Source organism: Apus apus, chromosome 3, assembly GCF_020740795.1.
Source record: "Apus apus isolate bApuApu2 chromosome 3, bApuApu2.pri.cur, whole genome shotgun sequence".
Classification (NCBI taxonomy): Eukaryota; Metazoa; Chordata; class Aves; order Apodiformes; family Apodidae; genus Apus; species Apus apus.
In genome coordinates this window covers 96,331,021-96,342,731 of record NC_067284.1, presented here as the reverse complement: position 1 = coordinate 96,342,731, position 11,711 = coordinate 96,331,021, and positions in this window count along the sequence as shown.

Below are 11,711 nucleotides of genomic sequence, written 5' to 3'. Positions count from 1 at the left end.
TCCAACTGGCTACATTTGGCAAAGCTGGGGTCATAAAGTGCTCTTGGCTCAGAATAGGCTTGATCACTATCCACACTGGGAAAACCCCTATTTTTTCTCCTCCTACGATAGAAGGGACAAATGAAATATTTCTTCAAGGTTTTAGCGATTTGAAGTGACTTTTTTTCAATGTGAAAATTTTCTGTGCTGAACTGCAGTTGGGATTGGGGAAGGGGAGCTGCATACATTCAAGGTCTGAATCTCTCTGCAGTCTCCAAAACCCTGAGACACCCTAGGTGGGCCCCAGGGTAGAGCTGAGGAGGATGCCTCATCCAGTAACACTGCAGCCTCAGCTGCCAGGCCTCCTGAAAAAGCAGGCAGATGGATAACAGGGTTTTCCACCTGGAAACCCTGCCCTTCCCCTGGCCTTTAAGGTAGTCATCGATCCCCACACAGTCTGGCCTGTGGGGCCTTGTCTCCACTCGTTTCAAACCAGGTAGCAACATTTTGTCTGACTTCCAACTTTTCCTTCTGCATTACTCAGCCTTACCTCACAGCAGTGTGGCACAGGTCTGCAGCAGACAGGCTGCAGAGCTGCATCCACTCCTCCTCAGCACATCACACAGGGTGACCCAGCTGGTGGCTACCTGGAAGCCACAGTCCTTAGGAGAGTTACTGACAGTCCCACCAAGACTTCAGTGCTGGGCTTCTCATCCTAAAAGTTTCTTCACTCTGTTTAATTTGTCCTGTATAGTAAAATGGCCATCTAGGAAGAAAAGCTTATGTATTGGTCAAAAGTGGCAATGTCGCGCTTGAAATCTTTCAGTCATTTGCAACTTCTACTTAAAAAAAAAAAAAAAGTAAAAGTAATTTCAGATTTCTTACTGACTCGTACCATTCAGTGAATGTGCTCCACGTAAAAGCAGTTGACATCACATTCTGTCTCCTGTCTCACCTCAGGTCAAAACAAGTTCTTCATTAAGGTCTGAATATCACAGAATCATAGAATGGCTTGGGTTAGAAAGGACCTTAAAGATCATCTAGTTCCAACACCTCTGCCATAGGCAGGGACACACCTTCCACTAGACCAGGCTGCTCAAAGCCCCATCCAACCTGGCCTTGGACACTTTCAGGGGGAGAGCAGCCACAACTTCTCTGGGCAGCCTGTTTCAGTGTCTCACCACCCTCACAGTGAAGAATTTCTTCAGAATGTCTAACTTAGATCCTCCCTCTTCCAGTTTAAAGCCATTACTCCAAGTTCTGTCACTACAAGCCCTTGTAAGAACCTCCCAACCTTTCCTGTAGGTCCCCTTCAGGTACTGGAATGCCACTTGTAAGGTCTCCTCCAGGCTGAACAACCCCAACTCTCTCAGCCTGTCTTCACAGGAATACACTTGGGAGGGAAAAGGAGATGTCTAACAGCAGAATGTTTTCTGTTCATGATGAGAAAAACTTTCTTAAAACATGATGATGTTTGAAGATGCTCAGTTAATCAAATCCCTTTGAAACTTACTAGGATTTATTAGTTAACCTAAAAGTGCCGGTCACAGCTATTTAAGTAATATATGTACTTTTCATAAGTATTTGAATATGAAGTAAAATGTGATTTAATGCAGAAACCCCTCTACTACATGGCACACAGCATAAGGAAACAAAAGTTCTAGGACTCTTTTTTTGTAATGCCAGGCAGATATACTGAGGGCAAGAACGACACTCCACATACTTAGCATTTACAAGCTGTTCACACAACAATCCTCACTTATTCATCTATCCTTCAGGAACCTAGATATTCAGTGCATAACATTGGAAATTACTTCATGTTGTATTTGGGGAAAGCACTGATTTTTCTCCCATTCGTCGTTCCCATAGTAACAAATGTTAGTGAAGGAGATCCTATGCCACAGGAACCCAGTGTTTTCACATAAACAGGCAAAAGGGATGAAGAAGAGGTAAAAGACAGAGGTTTCATTCAGAGCTGTTTTGGAGAGACCACATAGCTCGCGGTCAGTGAACAGAAGTCTGCCAGGAGAGTTTAGCAAGGAAAAAAGCCTGGTCACGTACTTGCACAGCCCGTCCAGCAGCCAGCCCGAGGTCACTTCCCAAACAGACTTGGCAGAGCTTTGCCTCCAGTGCCTCCCTACCCAAAGGGTGCAGCACCCTATTCCAGTCAGGTTTTATCACTCTTGGCTATTGCTTTAACTCTAGACTTGAAATGCAACAGATGACCATATTAGGCAAGGATATCAATTGGTTGATAAAAAAGACCAAAACAAAAAACTAACAGCCTAGCAAACTGAATAGCAGAGAATTTCCAAGTGACATGTCAGAAAGCTGTGCCACAGGAGTTGTGGAGCTCATCCCATGGCTCCAGTCAATGGCCATTCTACACATCAAAACAGAAAACGCAGATAGGAACCTATAAATAAGGCATTTGAGAAGGGCTCTGCCACAGGCATTTTCCTGCCTTGCAGCACTGACTTCAAGAACTGCAAGAAGTTACAGAAGGTTATCACACAAGCATTTTCATTCAAAATAATGCACTGCTTTTTGAAGAGCATTCAGCTACCATAATTAAGCTGACAGTGTATTGCTAACATTTATCTAATAATACTATTGTCTATCAAATATATTTTGCACTAAGTTCAGCTTGAAACCCAGCATACAGATGGTCTTGCAGAATTTGGAAGAAAAATTACTGTGAAAGGAACTGCAGCCTCAATTATTTAGCAGTCATTGACTCAATATATAGCTCTCATTACTTCAGTGCAGATATTTAAGGCTAAAGCAGTGTTCTTGTGATCAAGAAAAATGATCTGAACAGGCCATGTCTGCAAAATGCATCACCACATTTAATACAGAAACAAGAGAGATACAGGAACTTAGCAGGCCACTAACAAGGTGATACAAGCTCTGTATCATCTCTTGTGGATTAAACTGGCAGAAATTGCTGCAGAGGCTTGAGCGCACCTCACCTATTCATCTGTCTGCACGGAGTTCCTCTGCCTTACAGCACAGACTGAGCGCCACACCCTGCACCAGCCCCCTTCTCTCTTGAGACTGAAATACAAACCCTGATACCTGGTTCCTTTCTAACACAGACAGAAGCAAGACCTGAAAATTGACAGATCTGGTTCAATCATGCAGGATGGCATCGGTAGCAGGAGGGATTATGCCTGGAATTGCAATGGATCACCCAGAAGAAAGCATCACAAAGTGCCAATCCAGTGGCTTTGTGAATGAAATCCACAGTCCCCTGACTTCTTGCTGTTTCTATGGCATGCTATAAATCACTGCCATCTAGTTCAATGCACACACTGAAAGAAAAGGTCCATTTCTCTCGTACAGACCTGCCTGAACAGCATCACATTCCCGAGGGCTAAAGGAAGATATAATGCATTCATGCACAGAAGTATTGTAATGGGTGCTAATTATAGCAAAACCTGCAATAATTAAATAAACATATTGATGTAACACATTAATGACTTGGGGTATTTTCCCTCTTAAAAAAAAAAGTGAGGGAGAAACAGAGGGCTTAAGGAAACTAAAGGTCACTACGTAGCAAGGTATATTATCTAGCTTTCATACTTTGCTCTACAGCATGATTTTAATAGATAAGCACCAACTCCTCCTTTATTACTGAAATCATTGATCAAAACTAGCAATAAGGAAGGTATCAATGTTAGCACTCTCTCCAAGACAAAGGCATCTGCTGAAGTGGATCATACTCTCCAATGAACATTATCACTGCAGCGTGAAGTCTAAACAGATGCAACCATACATCTACATCAGAGCTCTTTCTCTGTTCAAAGCCATTCTGTTGAATCTTTTGTTGGCCTGCCTTCTGCATAGCTGCACAACAAACAGACCAAAAAGAGAATAAAACCCCTTCCAGCCCACATGTACCTCTGTAAAAATCTGCCTTACCAGGACGAGGGCAAGTCTGACCAGACACTCCAAACCAAAGGGTGAAGGCTGCCTGTAGCAGTCCCAGAGGTGCTTACTGTTTTCCTTCAAGTGATGTAATGCCACAGAGTGCAGAACAATCCATACTTAAATACGGATTAATAAAAATTAACTTAAATATAGACTAAATACATAAGTGCTGCTGATTTGGACATGACTGAATTCACAGATTCTACAGGGACAAAATACAAATTGCACAGTCAGCTCTAGAAAGTTAATGGGGCTATGAAGCAAAGACTCACTGCATATTTTACTGGCTCAAATTATATTCTTAGTTCCAAAGGATATTATAATTAATAAAGTAATGCACAAGGAGACAAAGTCCTTTTTGGGACTATTTTGCAGTGTCAGCCTTTTGCCTTCTGTGAAATTGTTCCTGACCAACATCATTTAAATAAGAATCCAGCCAAGGGTGGGCTCTGTAGTGTAAAAGAACAAATGTAGAAGATGAGAGTTTCAACAAATGACAATACGAGGTGGCAGCAGTAGTTATCCAATTTAAAGAACACAAATTTTGGGACTGAGCAGAACTATTACACAAGTCCAGAAAATAAAATTTTTGCCCTAAGACAACACCTAAAGTAGTAATTTAATACTATTTCATCAGTCCTTCATTTCACAGACATATTTTTCATTAGCAAGGACAAAGAAATTGCAGGTAGTGCAAAAAAACCAGTGCTATTGGTTCAGCAGCAACCTTCTCTCCACACCTGTGCTGAACTAAAGCCATGACACCTGGCCAGGAAAATCTCTTGTCTGTTATCCTCCATGCTGAGAGAAGTTAACTCTAGAGCCTCAGGAAAACTGAAGTTTGAGTCATTAACATTCAGGCCACACAAACCCTCGCTGGTGTTATGCTTGGGCATTGTACTTACTCCCTTCGCCGCATCCCATACAGCGCTGCGAGGTGTTGCAGCTCATCATTCAGCACTGGTCACATCCACTTCAAAAAGCAGTTGTATTTCAATGGCAGATGAAACTCAAATTCAATATAAAAGCTTCAGCACACAAATGTATTTTTGACCTTTTCAGAGTAAAGACACATGAGACAGCAGTAATGAAATGCAAAGCTGACCAGCTAAAACTCGGAGGGGTTGAATTGGGTTTAATTTTTTGGTAAACAAACCAAAATAAGTCTGTTTTAGCACATAGAGGCACTTCCTTATTATTTTTAAATGCTGAATAGACTTGTTTCCAATCCAAAACCTAAGTAAATTCTATTTTGAAGCTAAAGTTTTCTGTTTGTTTGTTGTGGGTTTTTTTTTTTTTAATTAAAAGCACAAAGGAATAAAAATATGGTTATGGGGTTTTTTCCTCTAAGTTACATGAAATGTGGTAACCAGAAGCTGCAAAATGTGAGATTAGAAAACCATATGAAGTGGTGAAAGTACATATAAAAAACTTTATTTTGCACAGCTCCACCAGGGAGAAAAGCCCTGCTTTAGTGAAAGATATTATTAGAATTTGTAATGCGCTTGCCATGGAAATAGCTGTCATGTCACCCACCAGGATTATGGCTGGGTGGACAAATTAGAAGAACAGATGATACACGAAAGCAGGAGAAACTGAAGTATTTTTCAGAATTAGACAGCAATGATAAGAGAAATGAAAGTGACATGTAAAATCTAATTGGAATTCCTTTAGTCACTTGCAAAGGATATTAAAAAGCCTTTCTCAAAAGCACTTTTATCAACGTTTTCTTCAGGAATTAGAGTACAGCATAATTTAACACATAAGCATATTAATTTTCATTCTGGGAGTAGGTGGCAGAAAGTTTCCACATATTAACACCAGCCCGCTAGCTCTTGTTTGAGCCACAGCAAAGAGCAGAGCTGAGAAGCATCAGGCTACTCCTCGTGCCCAGCTCCCCAGGACATCATCCTGCCACAGTCCTCAGCCACAGTGACCCACAGCCATGACCTTGCCATACAAACTCATGGACCCGCTAATACTCAGGATCGTAAGACTAGGGCTCAGCAGCAAGAAGCTGCAGGAACATGACTGGGAGACTTGGAAGGGACACATCTCAAAGAGGGTACTACGATTTCACTTGTACTTCTACATCCTGTTCAACAAACCACGTAGAAAGCTGCCAAAAGAAGTATTTAAGATACAACCGTATGTCTACTGTTGGTGAACACCCACTCGATCCCCAACACTCCCAAGACAAACCTACCCTTGGAAGCAGTGGCCTCCACAACAGCAATGGAGGCTAATAATAAATGACCAGTAGGGGCAACAGCTGTCTTGTCCAACCCAGCAAGAAGTTTCACTTACAGCCCCCACACTGATCAGCTTCTCTGGGAGACAGCAAGGCCCAGAAGTTACGTCTATTGGGGAAGATATTCTCAAGGGAACCAGAGGAAATGCTCAAGATAATCAATCTGGAACTAGTCAGGGTCCTCATTCCATCCAACAGCTGGGCAAGGACCAGCTGTTTGTCCTGAGCCCTGTACAGTGCACCTGGGGGTCAGTCTTACCCAGTCCCTTCCCCAGCAGGACAGGCTCAAGCGTCAGAAATACTCTGCTTGTAGCACACATTTGGCATTGACTCCTCCAGCTTAGGCAAGCGCCTTAATTGTCCTTTTACCCCAATGACCTGCATGAACTACCAACATCACAGCCCCAGTGAAAAGTAGGTAACGTGGATACCTGAAACAGAGTGGATATAAGAAAAAAAAATCTGACCTGGCAAGATTCCTTACTTCTTCACAACCTTGACCAAGACAGTGATACACATAGTGATTGTTGCACTAGGACTACTCTACAGCTGAGAGCCAAAAGAGAAACTGCACAAAGCAGCAACTGAATCATAAATAAAACCTGACCAACCTGATCTGACATTGCAGTTAACTCTGCTTGTGGCAAATGGTTAAATTACCTCCAAGTATTCCTTCCAATAGTTATTCTGACCATTTCTAGCTGTCCCTCATAAGCTGTCTGATCATCACAAAAACTTACTGAGGATTCTCACTGCTTTCTCATCTCATCCCCAAGGTCAGTTCTTGCCTGTACTGACATAACTGCAATTAACAGGAATCCTGACAGTGTCTGGGGTGAAATAAACTGTTGAGTTTCCCACCAAGGCAGTTACTGGAGGGCTCATGTTGTTCCTTTGCACAGTGAAAAATTGGTCTCTTTTGACAGAAGAACAAATTTTTATCTGTAAAAAAGGAAAACATACAGGAAATACTGGGGGAAGGAACCCCTTCTTTATGAGCCCTCCCCATTCCCAATCTCAAAAGAGGGAATGACAAAAAGCCTGTGCACACATCACCCAGGGCCCAGTAAAAAGCCCTTGAAATCAGTCTATTGAAGGTCAGAGCAGAAAGTGCTGTTTTACCAAAACTAACATTTGCTTTAGAAATACCGTAATTGCTGCCTGTATAACACTGGAATGAGAGCCATGCAGCTTAACTTGTCATGAAATGAGCATTCAACGCAGATGTACTTTTAGAAGAGCCAGGAACATTCAGAGCTAGTTAAGACATTTTGAAATAGCAATTTAAAATATAATTATAAAAATACTTAGTATGATTCTTTAACCACTTTGTTGGTTTGCATGAGAAATTTGTACACTCCACTGAGACAGCAAGTGGTAATAGCACTAGAGTCTGCTCCTGAAACCTCTGTCTCCACAAGATAAGATCAGATCAACAGCCAGATGACCCAGGAACTCCTCTCCAAGCAGTCACCATAAGCAAATGTCCAGGGAAAAGTAGGAGTAAGATAGGCTTGTGACAGTCCCGCTTTTTCCTAGTTCCAGCTTATGCTTGTCCTGCATCAGATATGTATGAGAGTTATGAGGGTTTATCTTTTTGTAGTAACCAATTACTCTCTCTTCCTACTAATCATTCAGTCTCCCTTGAAACTTTGGCACCCACAACATTCTGCAGTAAAGACTTGGCTCTTCGAGTCAGCCACTTGTTTAGAGAACCCCATATTTTCCTTTGCTCTCATTCTGGGTTGATTATCTTCATTTGATGCCTCTAAGTTCTCATATTATCTGGATTCTCTCCCTATCTACCCTCCCTATAATTTTGTACACTTCTAGCCTAACCACCCTTACAGACCTCTTCTCTAGTCTAACATCTTCCTTTCTATACAAAAGGCTTGCCACACCTCGGATCATCATTGTTGCTTTATTTTAACTTTTTCCAGGTTTACCATAACCTGGTTGAGATTAGAGGATCAGAACTGTGCAGAAAATTGAAGGAGGTACAAAAAAAAAAAAGCACACAGTGGTACAGTGTTCTATTTTGTTCCTCACCATTTTAACAACTCCTAGCATTTTATATTTTGGATTTTTTTAACTGTAATAGAGTATTGACCACTACCAATGTTTACAGATATTTGATATAACCCCAGATCAAGCTCCTGAATGACACTACCTTGCTCCCTCAGCTCTTATCTAGGCTATTATTTTATATGTGGAGTTATAATTGGTTTGTTTTTATGTGCACCCCTCAACATTTTTCTGTACTGAATTTCATGTGTAACTTTTTTGCTCTGTCACCCAGTCTTACAGGGTTCTTCTACACATCTTCACAGCTTGTCGTGTCCCTTACTAATTTGAACAATTTAATGCCATCAGCAAATTTTGGCAGCTCACAGCTGACCCTCTGTTCCAGGTCACACACAAATCTGCAGAACAGCACAGACCCTCAGGGATTACTTTGGTGATTTTCCTCTGCTGCAAGAAATGCACATCTTTTCCTGCCCTGGTTCCTGACTTTAAACCCACAGAAGGATTTTCCCTCCTGTGGAATGGCCAAGAGCAATATTCTGCAAGGCAGCAGTGGCACATCCCCTACTCTGTACTAAGCTTCAGGGCTTCAGCTTGTTCAGCTGGGTTCTGCATCTCACACATCACATTCAAAACTACATCTCTGAATTCATGTTAACTACATCAGTAACATTTCTGCCTTGCAAACAGGAGATACAGATACACTGCCTGTTTGCCTAGACCCATTCCTCCTGTACTAACTACCTGCTGAATTAAAAGGAGGGGTTACAAATACATCAGTGCAGTTTTAGCAATGTTTTTTTCAGGGGCAAATTAGAGCCCAGTGTGAAAGACAGCTGCAGAGATTTTTCCTACTTAAGCCTGACACCAAGCACTGCATGGGTGATCAAAATGTGAGGGGGGGGGGAAAGAAAAAAAAGAAAAAAGACATCACTTCTGCCAGTTGTTTTCATTTACTATGTAGTCTTTATGATGTGACCACATCTTTTTTCCACAGGACTCTCCCGTTATTTATTTACTGCACAGAATAGTTGAGTTTCACTTAGCAGTTATTCAATATTTTGGTTTTCCCTTTATTTTTGTATATGAGGCACAATGTAATCCCTGCTCTGGAAAAAGGATTAGTCACTTCCTCTTGTGTTTTTCAAGGCTGTCAACCCTATGAAATCTTCAAGCATGTCAGAAACACTCAGATGTCAAATGGTGAAAAAAATGTGCAAACCCTGCCAGAGTTTACACATGCAGCTGACTGCTGCCACTCAAAAGAGAAGCACAACTGAAAGCCAAATCTGGTTTGCTTCTTTTATCATCTGCGGCACCAGGGAAGATTTGGCCCAAGGCTTTCCCACATGCCTTCTAACAGCAGAGGAAGAGCAAAAGAGAAAAACTTGGGTTGTCATTGTGGGCTTAGGAGTAAAGGCTGCTTTGGTGCAACAGTGCTTTAGGTTCTCTACCCATCACCTAAAACCTGACCTTATTTGCCTCTAAAAGCTAAAATACAGAGAGAATAAAGCTTCTCAGAAAAAAAAAAAAAAAAAGGTCACCTGAACTTTTTCCAGCGTAGCCACAACAACTTTTTCTACCTCAGCATCAAGAAGATTGTCACCGTTTGACTCAGGTCTGACAACAATGTTCTCAATCCCCTCCCCCTCCCACCCAGGTAGGGAAGGAGAGAGAGAGAAAAAGAGAGAGACTTGGCTGGATTGAAAACTAAACTACACAGCTTTAATTAAACACTAATGAATGATATAAGAAAATATATACAATTATATACAGGTATGTTCAGGTATGAGCAAAAGCCTCTCATCTCCCCTCACCCCCAGTAACTCCCACCACACTCCCCTCAGCTGGAGCAGTCCCAAGAAATCCCGGAGCTGCTGCTGGAGAAAGCACAGAGTGATGAGGGTCAGGAGAGCTCGAGCCTGGGGGTTGATGGTGATGGATGGACAGAGTCCTCCCTGGATGCTGGCCATGGATGGAAGAAAAGGGAAGAAGAAGCAGGAAGGAAGTTGTCTTCTGTGATCTCTGACCTTCCTCTGAGCTTACGTAGATATATGGAATTGAATATCTCTGGCCAGTTTTGCTGTCTGTCTAACTCACCCTCCTACGGGAGGGGTCACAGATCTCCCCGTAGTGTCTGAGCTGGCAGAGTGAAGGTGCGACCTTGAAGCCCCAGCAGTTAGAAAACATTCCAGTGTTTTATCAGCCTAGCTAGAACAGAGTGTTGCTAGTTAAGAGAAAGCTCACTGAAGGGAGAAAACAAAACAAAACAAAAAAACCACACAACCAAACAGTAAAAGGAAAATTGGCTTAATCCTGGCTCAAACCAGGACAGAGATGCTGGCTGGGAGGCAGTCCATCCCCCATTCACAGCAGGGCTGTCAGGAAAACCTCATCAAATGAGTAGCAGTGCTGTCTAGCTCAGTCCACAAAAAGCTCCAAGACCCCTCTGGGTACCTTTTCCTGTGCAGAACCACTCTCCTTTTTCCTCACAACCCCTATGTGCAATCTGTGGGGGCACTGTCCCTTGATATATACTGCCTCACACTGCTGAAGGGGAATTTGGGTCCTCTGACTATTTATCAAGTACATGAGCATCTCAGCCTTTTCTGTGTCAACCATTGCTAGGCTGCCTCCCTCATCTCTGAGTAGATCCATATATTACCCTCTGGTTTCTTCTAGCAACTAGCGTACCTACAGGATTCCTGCTTGTTACCCTTAAAGTCTGCCTCAAGTCTCTGCTCCAGCTGGGCTTTTGTCTTCTTGATTTTGTCCTTAGGCACACCAGTGATACTTTCATACTCCTATTGCCTGTCTCTGCTTCCACCTCCTGCATTCTCCCAGTCTCATCCCAATTGTCTTGAAACACTGTTTTTCAAAAGACATTCAGCCTAAGGCAGACAGCTGGGATGGAAAATTACAGCCTAGTCATAGATTCTTAGAGTTAGAAGTAACTGGAACAGGATCTTACAATGAACAGGGTCAGGTAATTTTAACAAGTAGTAACTCTAAGCCTTCCACCTATCATTATTTACTGCCACATATTACAACGACACTCTGGCCAGAGCCATGTAATTATTTTAAGCTACCCAAAGTGTATTTCTGTTAACTGAATAAATACAGTATTGACTTATCCTAGTGAGTGTGCACTTGCTCTATTTAATGTTACTGCCTTTTTGTTCACTATTTCTGCAGCTCTACCATTTTTACTTTATTTCCACAACTTTAATATTCTCTCCCAGCCATGCTTCATTTTATGCACTCACGCCCTTGCAGTTTTTTATTTGGATTTGTATTATATCTAGTATCACCTGCGTGTACTCTGTTTCACTTTTTCCCATTTGACCTCAAGTTGTTCCCTGACTCTCAAGCTTCCTGTATTTCCCCTCCTCTACCTTGCACACATGCTGCTCCCTTGCATACCTCTCACACACTATCAGTTCCTATCATCTTCTCAGACACAGCTATTCTGGCTTGACACAAGCTCTCATCCATCAGAACCATTTTATTCTAGCACAATTCA